We start from the raw sequence: 10,302 nt of genomic DNA, 5'->3' as shown, positions 1-10,302 counted from the left end.
GTAATTACCAGCCATCAAGAAAACACTAAAATTTCCACTGAAAACCCTGAAGCTTTGCTTTCAGACCTGCACCGGAAGTGCCTGGAATGCCAAGTCACATTCCATCGGCAGTGGATCAGCCCGGGCCATCCAAATGCATTACGAATGGATGAGAAAATATGAAAATAAAACCTTCCTAAGTGAAACCGTACTCATTTTTCTTCTACTGTGAAATAAATAATATTTTTCTTTCACAGATATGGAATGAATCCATGAAGTTTGCTGTAGTTCTTTTAAAGGAAACTATACTTTTATAAATTTGGAGTAGGGCTAGCTGAGTTAGCCATTTTTATTTCTGAATGAAGAAAAAATATTTTGTTCTTCAAAAGGCAGCGTTAGATCAATAAGCAAGCCACAGGTCGGGAGGAACAGCCTGTGCAGGGCTACATGGACACTACATCAGACAAAGGGCTTTTTTCTGCATAACAAGAACAACTCTAGCTGGTAACAAAAAGACAAATAACCAAAAGTGGGCAAGACAGTTGAACAGGCACTTCATGAAAGAAGATACATGACAGCAATATGAAAGGAAGACTCGCTCAACAGCATTCCTCACTAAGGAAATGTGAATCAGAGCAACAGTGAGACCCTGGTGCACACACAACAGGGACGTCCTCAGCAGGGACTCTTCACCTGGAGCGCACAGGGCCTGTGGAGGGAGCGCCAGATGGTACGGTTTGGAAACACGTTTGGCAGCTTCTCAAAGAAGTTGCACATACATCAAGTCCGTGTCCCAAATTCTACCTCCAGGGATTTATCTAAGAGAGAGAGTGTGTGCCTATAAAATGCCTTGTGTGAGGGCATTCACAGAGGATTTATTCTCGGTGCCCACTGTCAGGAGAGTGGTGTGTGTAAAGCAGTAAACCTCTGATACGCAGTGACATTCATGCTGAGCGAAGGACGCCAGAAGAAGGCAGTACAGAGCCTATGACTCAGACTGTAGGACATTCTGGAACAACTCAAACCTACGACAATAAAGATCAGATTGCGTCAGGGACCAGTCTGGACAGGGTCTCAGGCTGATTTCGGGGGAGATGGGCATGTCTGCTGGCACATGTGGGTTCCCTGAGGGTGTGTGTTTGCAAACAGACGCACCACTGTATGTAATGACACCTCAGGAAAACCTTCCTTAAATGTGCGTATGTCCCGTAATGGTTGGGTGATGGCATGTGACAGACCAGTGATTTTAGTTTTAGAGCTGGGGATCTGACGTCTACACTACTTCATTCCCTCACCTCTTCAACAGTGTGTGCCCAGCACCCACTGTGTTCCGGGCCCCCTTCTGGCCTATGGGAGATAGCTGGCCTTCCTGTGAGTCAGCAAGGACAGTCTTTCTTCTGGAGGTGTGGGGGGGGGGGGGGCTCTCTTCTAGGCTCATTCACACAGAGCAACAACTGTGGCTTTGCACCTATGGGGTCTTTGTAATGATGTTTGAATTTTCCTAAAGACCCACCACTCAAACTCCAGGACGGGTCGGAGGCCAAAGCTTGAATTCCACTAGGTATAAATGCAAAACAACAGATCTTGATGCGTGAGCATTCTGAAGAGAGATAAGAGAAGTAAATGTAATAACACATTTATGCCAAGGGGAAACTTTAAATATTGAGTACTTATCTACCGCAAATATTCGAACACCATTTAAGCTTCTTAAATGACAGTAGTGGCATTCCCTTCCTTAATCACATGGGCTCCTCCCGCGTGTCTTGTCCTTCAGCTTAGTGTGTTCACAAAGGGTACTGCACAGACAAGTTTGTACTGTCTTTTCTCCTCTGTCGCAGGAGTGCCTCTCGGGTGGAACGTGCACTTTCTGTCCCCTTGTTCTCGGAGACCCTGCTCTCCTGCTTGTCCATGGAACCCTGCTTCCATCCCCGTGCCGTCCTCTGTGTGATGGCTTCAGCCCTGACACTAAGGGCCTGGCCGAGTGACGTCCCGGAAGGAGGCAGTGGGTGCAGGCCACACGGGGCTGCCTCACACCCACAGCCGGCTTCACTGCATCACGATGCATCTGCGGTGAGTCAGGTGGCCTCAAGGCCCCGAGTTCCCATCTGGCCTACGTGCCCTCTGCTGCGCCACGTCAGAGAAGACCACCATTGCTGCATGCTTTTCTTTGGCCTCAACAGATTCAAATGCTAGGACGTTTCTCAGGAATTTCCTGGAGTTTGTACTGAATCTTTGTATCTGTTTTCCTTCATATTAGGCAGTAACTTGAAATCAACTATTTAATTTGAAATCAACTACTTCAAGGCCTGGGAATGGATGAGAGGAATGATGACTTTTACTTCACGGCAGCTAATGAACTTAGGAGGTGGCCGTCTGCACAGGACGCGGTAAAGCTGGACCTTGAACCTACGTGGAGGCACAGTGCACATGACGTGCTTCACACAGACTGCGTGAGCCCCAGACTCGCAGGAAGCCATGTCGGCCTCCAAAACAATTCAAGCTGTAGGCAAATCATTTGACTACACATACAACTCATGTTTTAATTCTTATCATCTCAAGCTAGCGATAATTTCTGTGTTGGTTGTGAACCATAAGGAAAGAGAAAGGATGAAGAAATCTTGGAAAAGAAGTGTGTGCTCGCTGGGATTTTGCTGCAAAACGCACTGTCCCGCACCCATTGGCTGCACGCTCACGAGCAGGGCAGAGCTGGGCTGCGTCTCCTCACGTGGGACTTGCGGCTGCCTGCCTCAGTGCTTCCCGGGGCAGAGGGTGAACATGCACCATGCCAGGCACTCTGCAAGCCACCTGCAACCTTAGTGCACACTGCGCCTCTCATATTCCAAAGTAAATCTGGGGACCACACCCAAATGCAAATGGGGTGACGTGGTTAGTCTGCTGGCGGAGGGCCCACTGCATTGGAGCACAGAGGGGTGATGGCAGGAGCCTCAGCATGTCCCCGCACGCTAGACCGCTGTCTCGGGGGAGTGGGGAGCTTCAGCTGTGCAGGGCCGCGGTTAGCACTGTGCACTCACACGTTTGTTAAGAGGATAGCCCTCAAGTGTTCTTACCACAGTCCTTTGCAGAAGTAGACTTGGTTTAAATTCTGAAGCACTAATAGATGTTTTAGTTTGGACCCCTTGCTTCTGGATGATTTTTGGTGAGGGAAGTAAGTAAAAATCCAACCCAGTGACTTCCTTTAACATTTCCCTTAATCCGTGAACAGGATCTCCTTGTAGGTGACCGACAGGCATTCCTTGTCCACTCCCCTCATCTGAGTCCCGGTCCCAGGTCCAGGCCTCCCCACTTTCCTCCAGGAGAGGACGCTGGTCCCGCAGCCTTTCCACGGCCCAGGTGTGTTGCAGCTGGTGCAGAGCCGGTCCTCCCGGGGCTCACCTCTGACTCAGCCTCCATTCCCCTTGGGAAAGCTCTCATCACCTGACTTAGTCCGGAGGGAGCCTCAGTTCTGCTTCTCTGCAGTCGGCTGCCACCTGTCCGTTCCTATGGGAGGTCTCCAAAATCCCAGTGTCTGTGCCATGTTTCTCACAGCCTCTTGGAAGCTGTGAAAGAGCCTTATTTTGGTCATTCTGTTAAAATATATGCTACAAAAGCCTGACTTAGGAGAAGTGATTTTAGAGAGTCCAGCAGGTGGGTGGTGATATCTGCCCGTTCCCTCCCCTGGTTACCTGCTCCCAGCCCCTCCAACCCGCTTCTCAGGGAGGCCTGCGCCCTGCCCCCACCCACCAGGCCCGATCTGGAGAATGATCCCACTGTGTCCCTTCTGCAGGAACCACACCCTCGACATGTAGTAAGCTCTCCCTGGGACTTCCCCTTTCACATGCCCCTTCCAAATGCCACTCGTCAGTGGGCATTGCCATGTCGGTGAACATTCATAATGCTAACGTTTTTATATCTGTGTTTAAAAACCACTCCAGAATTCACACCTGTTAAAACTAGAGTTGGCCCTGTCTGTATGGCCCTCTCTGTGTTTTTCTTGCGTACAGACATTATTAGTTGGGTGACCAGACCTTACTCACCCTTCCTGCTGTGCCCCGCGCCGCCTCCTCGTCTTCCTGCGTGGACGCCTCGGGCCATGGTTTTCTCCTGGGCAGCAAGGTTGTTTCTCAGTGGGCACGTATAAAATGCTTAGCCGATCCCATGGAGGGATACACACTGAGGACATGGAGACAACACTGGTCCAGAAGATGATTAAATCAAAAAGCTTTTACTGCAGGTGACTCTGAGTGTTGACATTAGAAGCTGCTGAGATCCCGGCCACAATTCCCCTTGGAAACCTCACACGACCTGTCCTGACAGCAGCACCAACACCCACGGCAGCGTTTGAAACAGGTGTGATGGGCAGAAACCCCACCTGCTCCGTCCACTGGCCCACAGCTGCAGCCATGAGGGCATGGGAAGGCTTCACTCCAGAGGCTGTTCTGGAAATCCCAAGACTTAAGCAACGTGGCTTGAGTTACAGACAGAAGCTTTCCACGTCAAAAAAAAAAAAAAAAAAAAAAAAAAAAAAAAAAAAAGTCCCGTTGGTCTACTTTCCACACCACAGCTGTTTTCTAAGCCACATGTTAGTAAAATCCAGGCCATTACTGGTCTCTCTGTTTTCAGCTTTAGGAAGGAAAGGAATCTAAGCATAGTCTGGAATTTCTTACTACGATGCCTGGCCCTTAAAGAGGTTTTATCAAATGTTTTTGGGGAAAAAAAGGATTAAAAACAAGACTCTGGGGGCGCCTGGGTGGCTCAGTCAGTTAAGCATCTGCCTCCAGCTCAGGTCATGATCCCAGGGTCCTGGGTTCGAGTCCCAAGCTGGGCTCCCTGATCAGTGGGGAGCCTGCTTCTCCCTCTGCCTCTGCTGCTCATGCTCTCTCTTTCTGCCAAATATATAAAATCTTAAAAAAAAAAAAACAAGACTCTGAGAGTTTCACTTTGCAGATTTGTTTTGAATAGTATTATCTTCCAAACATTGTTTAGTTAAATGACATGTTTGAAGACCAAAATGCATATAATTGAAATATATTTATGTGTAATGACAAAGTTCACAAATTTAAAGCAAAACTCCAACTCTGAAAGAGTGATGTGAAAGATGACTTTCTTGTCCTGTGTAGTCGGTGCGATCATTTGACTCCTGAAGTTCAGAACAAAAGTAGCGGGGAACGTGCATGTTCGTGGGAAGGTTTCAGTATTTCGAAACATGAGTTTAATAGTCCCACTGACTTAGAAATCCTTTTGCATTATCCTAAGAAATTTCAACCTGTGTCAATGAGAGAAAATAAAACATTAGGTTCATAGAATGATCACACGTTCGAGGGCCATTTTAATGAGGTCACTTTTTCTGATTTTGTTTAATGACAAGCCAGCCCGTCAGTGAGAGGAAGAAGGGAGAACTTGTCTGCGTAGGAGAGCAGACCACTGCCTCTCAGCCCACATGACTGTCAGAACGATTCATTCAAAATCCCGAGTCAGGAGATTCTCGTAGCCAGTTTATTTATAAAGCCTGGTGCAGAAGAATGAGTTTTACATGAGTTTTGCAAGAAAATGCTAAAGTTTTCATTTAAAATTTGACAAGATTTTTATTGGAAGTGTTGTTGAAACTCAGTATCTAACGACGTCCCTAATGTTTGGTTTCACGCTTCTTTCATGGTTGGTAATGTAACTGCCTTCTCCTGTGGACACTCCCACGTCCTGTGGTCTGCCTCCCTGAGAGCTGTGGCACACTCTTGTGAGATCCTGGGGCGGCACAACCCAGCGGGCTCACGGCCGCATCCCCCCCCCCAGGGCCCCTGTCCAGAGATCCCAGCAGCAGGCTCCTGTAGGGTCAGTCTGGGTGTCCCCTCCCCGCAGCCCCCAGCTCCCCGGAAACGAGGTCATAGGCCGAGACTCACTGGTCCTCAGCTCTAGCTGCAGGGCTGCGACCTTGAAGGGCCTGAGCTCAGCCCCTCCTTGGAGGGCTCCACGAGCCCACCTCTCACACAGGAGGGGCCAGCTCACCAGTCTTCAGACTGTTTCCCTTTGAGGGACAGAGCCCATTCTTTAAACAATCCACATCGCATTGTGAAAACTGATTTGGGGGCAGCTTGGGTTCCAGGGGGAGCTGGGCCCCACACTGCAGCCTCTCCTCCCTCCCGCCACGCAAGGGCTCTGGGGCTCATGGGGATCATCTGTTACCCCGGATGGCACGGCCCCGGGGGCTGGGAGCCCCTCGGCTCCACATTCTGCGGCAGGCAGGGAGGCAGGCGGCCGCCAGACCTGCTGGGAGGGCAGGGGCGCGAGAGGCAGGTGCATGCTCTGGGCTCAAGCAGGGTGGCTGTGTGGCCGCAAGTGGCTCGTTACACAATCCGTCCGTGCCTGTGGCTGTAGGTGGAGCCGGCAGGAGGGCTCCATGGTGATGACGCCTCTTGTTTTTACATTTCCATTTGTAATAACAACAACATCCAACATTGTTGCAGGGCTGCTGGAGGATGGGCACTGTTTAAAACCCACCGCCGTCTCTGTGTTAACTTACTCTGTCCCTGAACTGCGTCACAGCGCGGTGGCCATCCGTAATCAGGCCCATCTTACAGCTATGGACGCTGAGGCTGAGGAAGGGGCTCACGGCCTGGGGCAGCAGCACAGCCAGGGGCCAGCTTCAGACAGCCCGGCTGCAGGGCCCAGGCTCGCCACCACCACACGGCAGGGAGGCCTCCCCAGTGGGCATCTGTGGGGCTTTGTGGCAGGAGATGGGGGCCCGCGGGCTGGGTGCCCGCCTTCCCCTCCTCTCCCCTTCCGGAGCCTGGGCCTCCACAAAGTAGCTGTGGCCCTATGGCTGCACGTGGCCATGGTTGTGGTGGAATAAATGAATGCTCCTTGTCTGGCTTCTAAGGCCCCGGCACACAACTCCACGTTCCTTCCCTCCTGCAGCTTGAATCAGGTGCCCTGGTTCAGGACCACACAGTACGGGCCGAACATCCCGCAAAACTGTGCCCTGACGTTCCTTGGAAGCAAACAGAGCCTGCCGACCACACATGAGCTCCACGACAGTGGCCCCAAACCAGTCTCCACACGGGCAGTGTCCCAGCGCCACCTGCGGACGTGCGAGAAATGCAGATGTTGCCCCCAGGCCCCCTGAATCGGAAACCTGTTTTAACAAGCCCTCTGGTGATCCAGCTGCTGGCGGACTTTCCAGAGCCCCTGCTCGGGGAAGTTACGGGGCTGGTGTAATAGGGTTTATGTTGTGCTTTAACAAAGGATAAGAGAGGGGTGTCCAGGAAGGTATTTGCCAGATAGAAATGGCAGAAAACAGAAAAAGTCCAATAATGTGCAGTCTCAAAATATTAGAAAACCTCATTGCTTCTAGATCCCAAACAATCAGAAATAAAATTTGAAATGGCTTTGAATGACCAAGAGAGACGTCTGTGGAGGGAAAGACGCAGGTTTGCTGTGGAGGTGAGACTACCTTGTTCCGTGTGCGATGAGGGAGGGAGGGAGGGAGGGAGGGATGTGTGCGACAAAGCAAGGGCCGTCCGCATGCTGAGGGGTCCGGGAAGCAGTCTGGAGTAGTCACCCCCATGGTTAGCTGGAAGCAACTGTCTTCAAGGGTTCCTGCTGCCAAGTTACCCAGAGCCGGGGCTGATTTGACCACCGAAGCCCATGAACTGCCGCTTGCACAGACGCACCGCCGGGCAGGGGGCTGAGGAAGACCCTCGGGAGAGTGGACCCTGGGGCGGGGCCTGGCGGGCAGGAAGTTTCTCTCAGACGGTGGCCGCAGGGGCCGTCAAGGACCTTGGCCCATGTCCATACGGGCAGGGTTTTACCATGTCTCCGGGCGAGCGGCACGGTCTCTTATCTCCCTCCCAGCGCGAGCTTTACGTCCTGACCTCTGCCTTTCACCCACGAGCTCTGCCTAGGGGTCCCCCCGCAGATGCTGAAGGACTCCGGTTTCTGGGCCTGGCCCAGGGTGAGTGGTGACCAGCTCAGGCCTGCAGGGCAGTGGGCAGAGAGAGCTCAGTCCCCGTCCCCACCCTCTGGTGATGCTCTCATCCTGTCTGTAACTGCATGTCAGGCGCACGCTGGCCCGTGTGCCTTTCTAAGCCTTGTCCAGACCCCACAGGCTCCCCTGCCCCAGGAAACCTTCCCCGACGGCGGTCTGTCACCTTCTCTGTCCCTACATGTGGCCAGTTGTGCTCCAGGCGACTTCCCACACCCTGTGGGCTGGTGCTGCTGGCCCTGGCCGGACCCCTGGCTGCTTGGAGTTCCTTCATCCTACTTACTAGAACCGAGCCATCCCCGGAGTCCCCTCCACGAGTGCAGCCTCAGACCAGCTCAGGGAGTTGAGAGATGAATTTGCTGGCTCCAGACTGGCAGGCGTGTCCGTGGCGTCCCACACGTGTGCACCCAAGGCTGAGGGTTCGTGTTGCCTTGTCGGGGCTGGGGCCAAGGAGCAGGGCAGACACACTCAGCCCCTGGGCCCCTTCCCTTACTTCGTCCTCACTGGGGGAGATGCCCCGGGCCTCCTTCTCAGAAGACAAGGACGCCCTCCTGGGGGCACAGCAGCTGCCTGGGGCCACCCTGGGCAGTGGGCACGCAGTGGGAGCTTATAGGCGGCTACTGTCATCATCCTGTTTTCCTTGAAGTTTGCTTCCCCCTAGCCTTCCACCCATCTTGCCCTCTGGCTGGCTCTCCTTGCACCTTTGGCTCTTCCTGCTGGGGTCATACACCTTTCAGATGTTCAGATTCTTTGAGTGTGTCCTGGGGCTCCGGAGCATGCCCTGCTCCCTCGGTGGGTCGCTCCTTTCATGGGCTCAGCCACTTCAATAGCTGTCAGCTTCAACTCACTTTCTCTCTTGCCTGGACCCTCCGTGCCCGTGGACTGTTCAAAGTACATCACACCCACAGCTTCAACCTTAGCTCATCTCACCACGGATCTGACTCATCTCCTGCTCCCTGAGTCAGCGGGTGGTTCTGGTGTCCGGCAGAAGCAGGCTTGTGGTCAGCCCCACACCGTGCTTGCCTCCCACACCAGCTCCAGTCCAGCCCCATGAGCCTGCAGGAGCCTTTCTTGAAACTTCCCTCACGTCAGCCCTTCCTTATCTTTCTGTGAGCACCGCAGACTTCCTTCCGGACTCCCTGTTTCCAAGTCTTGTCTCCCTCCCTGTGCCTCCAGCAGCTGTGACTGCACCCTGCTGAATGGAGTATTGTGACCTGAGGACGTTCAGTAAAGTGCTCACTGGCCGCGGGGGCCTCGTCTGGTGCCGACCCAGCCGGACTGGTCTTCCCCACATGGCTCAGCGAGGATTGCTGACGTGTGTCCTGGGAAGGTGCCGGAGAAGGGACCCTGTGGCTCGCGGGTCTGGGAGACGTGGCACACCTCTCTTGGTGGAGCTTTGTGACGTGTGGTGGCGTGTCAGGAACACGTTATGCAGCAGGGGAGCCTGTTGTATTCTATACACAGTTCCCCGGATATTTAGGCCACTCACTAGTCTTCTCCTGGAAACGTCTGTTACTGAGCTCGCGGACGGCTGTGGCACGCTCCTTGGGGAACACATGCATGGTGAGGAAAGGGAACGTGTAGAAAGTATCCAGACCGCGTTAAGGTTCCATTTCCCAAACACACTTCTAGACCTTCTCCAGCGGCTGGACGTGTGTTCCCGGGCTTGTGAGCACTTGATTCGTCCCTTTGCGCCGCCCACTCAGGGGAGAGTCCAAAAGGTATCTGAGAAGACAAAAGAGTAGAGCACGAGAGGCCTCGTCTGCCCGCACTCTGTTGGAGAAAAACGAGGGTTGGAAGAGCTGGAGGTTTCCATGCTAAAAGTTAACAAAAAAATGAAATAAAAATAAAGGTTGCTATGCTTTCTGAATGACTGTATTTTCCCCTAAGCCTTTGCTGAGAGGGTGACTCACTCTCCTGTCTTGTGGCACCAGAGATCTAAGGCGGGGGTTGGACTCTGGCATTTTGGAAAGCGTCAAGGTTGCTTCCCTTGGGCGCGCTGTGCTGGGTCTTCGGCACCCCGCAAGCCTACTAAGCAGACTGAGCTCTGGGCTCCGTGTGCTTGGCCCGGGTTCATCAGCACTTGTGCAGTTCGCTGGAGCAATCAGGTCCATTTGCCCGGAAATGGGCTTTAGTTTCTCTGCATTTGTGCAGAGAAAGGAGACCATGTGGGTGTTGGCGGGGGGCCTCCTGGCCTCTTCTTGGCCCCAGAGTCCCCCCAGGGGGAGGAGGTAGTGGGATGCACACAGTGAGTTCAACATTAGGCCGTGGGACTTGGGGAGGTTGCCTTCCTAATTCCCAAAAAGATGGCCCTAGAACACTCTTAAGATCTCTTCCTACATTTATGT

General features: G+C 52.9%; 1 long non-coding RNA gene across 1 annotated transcript; it reads right to left on the bottom strand.

Moving 5' to 3' along the window:
• Positions 1 to 4,910: 4,910 nt before the first annotated feature.
• On the bottom strand, positions 4,911 to 9,793 carry LOC103660788. Its single transcript, XR_567889.2, has 2 exons — positions 8,238 to 9,793; positions 4,911 to 5,242 (listed from the first exon to the last, which is right to left on the bottom strand). It is a non-coding gene; the product is annotated as an uncharacterized LOC103660788 (long non-coding RNA).
• Positions 9,794 to 10,302: the final 509 nt, after the last annotated feature.

Source organism: Ursus maritimus, unplaced genomic scaffold (assembly GCF_017311325.1).
Source record: "Ursus maritimus isolate PB19 unplaced genomic scaffold, ASM1731132v1 scaffold_13, whole genome shotgun sequence".
In the NCBI taxonomy this organism is placed as follows: Eukaryota; Metazoa; Chordata; class Mammalia; order Carnivora; family Ursidae; genus Ursus; species Ursus maritimus.
The sequence above is the reverse complement of the archived record's forward strand: the minus strand, read 5'-3'. Positions and strand labels throughout refer to the sequence as shown.